We start from the raw sequence: 4857 nt of genomic DNA, 5'->3' as shown, positions 1-4857 counted from the left end.
ATGAATGCAACAGCACACTGTAGTATTAACTAGCATGAACTTTAATAAATTGAAGTATACTTTTATGTATGTGAGTATATATATATATATATATATATATATATATATATATATATATATATATATATATATATATAGCTTAAATTTGAAAAAAATGAAATATAGCTATCTGTTTAAAACTAAACATTCTAATGCCATTTATTATGCAAATATCAAGTTGAAACAAATCTGTTAAGAACACATATTTATATGTAAAACCTAATACATTTTAAAGCAGTTTCATTTCTTTCTAATTTTTACATCTACATGCATTACATCTGATTTAGGTCCACAACTTGCATCCTTCAACATGATATGTGTGTTCAAAGGAAGAGCAACTAGGTGAGGGAGACAGTGTCCATCGCTCGGCTGAGGGTCCACTTTGAGCATCTCATCTGCAGGGTTAAGCAACATAAGCTGAACAGTCATCATCTCTCTCTATTACAGCGAGCATCAACCAGCTTTACACAATGGCTTGCTTTCTGACCATTAGTTAAGGCTTGAGCAAAGTATTAAAGAGGAGATAACATTTGATGGGTAATGATGAAGTTGGATTTACCACCTCCATCTCATTATGAACAAGGAAAAACCCTGAAATATTTCAATACAAGTAACTAGACATTTGCACTGCACTTATTTGGACTGTAAATTTTATTTGACAAATTACATTCCCTTACAGAATAGGTGTCAAACTCAGTTCCTGGAGGGCTGCAGCTTTGCAAAGTTTAGTTCTAACCCTAATTAAACACACCTGATCAAACTAATTGAGTCCTTCAGGTTTGTTTGAAACTTTCACTTAAGTGTGTTGAAGCAGGGTTGCAACTAAAAACGTGCAGGGTTACGGCCCTTCAGGAACTGAGTTTGACACCCCTGCCTTACAGTAAAGTGTAAAAATACTACATTAAACAATTGTCAAAATAAAAGTTGTGTTTGTGGGTGAGTGTGTGTTTTGTTCAAATCTGTAGTCATCTTGGCAGGTAAAAAGAGAAAATAAAGTTGGCTTCCTCTTGAATGATCTGAATCATTTTGAAGTGTTTGTAGATGAGCTGGATCATCATGTCATCTTTAGCATAAATAACATCCTATTCAAGCTATGCAGCTTCTCTGAGTTCCTCATCGACTTGAAACATGCTGATCTCTCCTGTCACTCCATCCTTACAGGAAACTGAGAAATAACCTATAGTTAGTAACGTTCATAATTAAAAAAAGTGATATAAAGGACACACTGTACACAAACATGTAAATAGATAGATGGATAGATAAATATGATGCAGGTTATAATAACAAAAACCGGTATGATCTGTAAGAAACTGAAACGCCTAGTGTTATTTTTAATTGCTATTAATGTGTGTGTGTGTGTGTGTGTGTAAATATACTTCAATTTATTAAAGTTCATGCTAGTTAATACTACAGTGTGCTGTTGCATTCATTAACAAAGTTGTAGATACTGCAATATATACTGTATAATACAGTTTACTATAGTTAGTATGGTTAAAAAACGTACTATTATTTACTATAAATACTATTACAACTTCTTATTTCATGTGGGTTGAATCGTATCTTTAGAACCATATAACATGATTGAAAGCAGCTCCTAGATAACTCATAACTGTTTCTTATATAAAAAACAAACAAGAGAAGCACCCAGCACAGTCCTTAGCTTAGCTAACAGTATTGAACATACAGATAATTATTAAAAATCATAACTTACCCTCTGATTGCTCGAGGCCTCCAACAACGTGAGCTGCCCTGTGTCCTGACAAACAGAAACGCCCCATCTCATTGGCTGGCTCTAGCCAATAAACTGGCTTTGCTGCTCTTTTACTGGTATGTACATTTCCACAGAATTTATTATTTTTAACAAGAATCTCTTCAGAAAAGAGTTTAAATAAACCCTAAATAATAAAATAATCGTGGGAAATGATTATTTTGCACCTCAGTCCTGTTGGCTGCTGGCATTGTTCATTGGTCAGGCATCAGCCAATCAAACAGCTTTACACCAGCCCCGCCCCTCCCCTGCCCAGCGCTGCTCACGCCTCTGCATCTGCGAGTGCACAGATGAGTTCTGCTACAGAGATCGCGGGAGATGTGTAGCAAAAGTCAGAGCGCGGGAGATTTGTAGTTGTACTGACGAATCTGAGAGGTTGTGAGTGCCGACCTGTGGTTGTAGAGCGAAGATGCAGTCAAATTTGCCGTGCACACGTGTGTCTGTCACTTTGTATTTGTGAATGACATTTTACAAATACACAACTATTAATCTGCAACTTCGAATTTAAAACACAAGTGTGTGGATTGTTGTGTGTGTGTGCAAATCGAGGATTTCAGCTGTTCACATCAGAGCTGTAAGTGTACATTTCAACCTACACATACAAATATTATTATCACAAGTGCTCACATTTACATTTGCAAGCTCTCGAGTTTCGCAACTGATTTACTTTCATAAAAATACGCCACACAGATAATGCTTTATCACTCTTTGAAGCTGCCTCGTTTAGGCTTTGATTCTATTAGTGCATTTTGATGACTGTCACTTTAATTCAAATTCTATTTAAAAGAGGGCGGAGCTACAAATGCCTGTGTGTCAGCATAATGGCAAGCTGAAAAACAAAACTAACATCTTATGCTAATGATGGAGAGATGATCACTAGTGGGTGGGGTTTTCCCCCTCTGATGACACGTACAAATGGAAAATGTCAAATAAAGTGAAAATAAAAGTATATAAAATAGTAAATAAAATAAAACATTTATAAATATTTACCATTAGAATTTAAAATTAACATTTTGAGATATATATAGATAAGATATTTGATATATATATATCACTCACCAGCCACTTTATTAGGTACACCTGTCTAACGCAAATTATTAATCAGCCAATCACATGGTAGAAACTCAATGCATTTAGACATGTAGACATGGTCAAGATAATCTGCTGCAGATCAAACCGAGCATTAGAATGGGGAAGAAAGGGGATTTAAGTGACTTTAAATGTGGCATGGTTGTTGGTGCCAGACAGGCTGGTCTGAGTATTTCAGAAACTGCTGATCTACTGGGATTTTCACGCACAACCATCTCTAGGCTTTACAGAGAATGGTCCAAAAAAGAGCAAGTATCCAGTGAGCGGCAGTTCTGTGGGCGCAAATGCCTTGTTGATGCAAGAGGTTGAAGGAGAATGGCCAGACTGGTTCCAGCTAATAGAAAAACAACAGTAACTAAAATAACCACTCTTAACAACCGAGGTCTGCAGAAGAGCATCTCTGAACACACAACAAGTCCAACCTTGAGTCAGATGGGCTACAGCAGCAGAAGATTACATCGGGAGCTGCTCCTGTCAGCTAAGAACAGAAAACTGAGACTACAATTCACACAGGCTCACCAAAACTGGACAATAGAAGACTGGAAAAACGTTGCCTGATCTGATGAGTCTCAGTTTCTGCTGCGACATTCGGATGGTCGGGTCAGAATTTAGCATCAACAACATGAAAGCATGGATCCATCCTGCCTTGTATTAACGATTCAGGCTGCTGGTGGTGTAATGGTGTGGGGGATATTTTCTTGGCACACTTTGGGCCCATTAGTAAAAATTGAGCATCGTGTCAACACCACAGCCTACCTGAGTATTGTTGCTGACCAAGTCCATCCCTTTATGACCACAGTGTACCCATCTTCTGCTGGCTACTTCCAGCAGGAGACCGCCATGTCATCAAGCATGAATCATCTCAGACTGATTTCTTGAACATGACAATGACTTTACTACACTCAAATGGCCTTCACAGTCACCAGATCTCAATACAATAGAGCACCTTTGGGATGTGGTGGACCGACAAATCTGCTGCAACTGCGTGATGCTATCATGTCAATATGGATCAAAATCTCTGAGGATGTAGAAATATAAGATACTGATACTGTTTGAGTTACAGCCATCAATTAACTTTTAAATAAAAAATGTACAGCAAATGAATGTAAAACGCTATTTAATGTTATAATGTTATTAGTATGATTAGTACAAACTTGAATACATTAAAGGGCCTTTTTATAGAAATGACTCATCTGTAAAAACACATTAAATTGATCAAACAGTGACAATGGAGACAGTTAAAAAGTAAAAAAAAAAGGAATAATTTAATAATTTAATGTCTTAAAATATATTTTAATATTAATCAGTCACTTTAGTCATTTGAACCTAAATATGCATAATTAATGTTGTCAAATAACTGAAGCTTTGGTGAGCTGAACATTCTTTCTTGAACTATTGAGAAAAAGAAGGAAAAAAAATCCTTTCAATGTTCATGTCTGTGTTAAGCCTCTATTTTAATTGAAATATAACACATTCATCTCTGCTGTTCAAATATCAGTCCATTTCTATATTATGATCTGTTCAATTCAAACTCACAGTCATGAATTCAAAAGGAGCCAGCTCTTAAATTCTGAATTTGCCCACTGCTGGTGTGTGTCTCTGTGTGTGTGTGCATGTGTATATGCTGAGTGCCACTGGCTTTGTGAAGCCTTGCTGAAACTGACAGTTATCTGCTTTTACTCAAAGAGACTGACACACACACATGCGAAGCGCACACACACACACACACACACGCACACACACACACACACACACACACACACAGAGCTCGGTCTGTGAGACGTCATGGGGGGCAGGTGTTTAGTTAGAGACACAGTAAATTAAACCAATGAGGTTGTAAGACTGCAATGTCCTTAAATAAAGATCAAACGGAATTAAAATGATGTTTTAATCCTTTAATGATTTGGAACTGATTCCTCGGAGTTAGTTAGTTAGTTAATTTTTTTATTTATCAATTTATT

General features: G+C 36.7%; 1 long non-coding RNA gene across 1 annotated transcript; it reads right to left on the bottom strand.

The window, feature by feature from the left end:
* Window positions 1–672: 672 nt before the first annotated feature.
* LOC137496505 (uncharacterized) lies at window positions 673–2165 on the bottom strand. Its single transcript, XR_011016917.2, has 2 exons — window positions 1751–2165; window positions 673–1204 (listed from the first exon to the last, which is right to left on the bottom strand). It is a non-coding gene; the product is annotated as an uncharacterized lncRNA (long non-coding RNA).
* Window positions 2166–4857: the final 2692 nt, after the last annotated feature.

Source organism: Danio rerio, chromosome 9 (assembly GCF_049306965.1).
Source record: "Danio rerio strain Tuebingen ecotype United States chromosome 9, GRCz12tu, whole genome shotgun sequence".
In the NCBI taxonomy this organism is placed as follows: Eukaryota; Metazoa; Chordata; class Actinopteri; order Cypriniformes; family Danionidae; genus Danio; species Danio rerio.
This window is presented reverse-complemented; position numbering and strand designations above follow the sequence as displayed.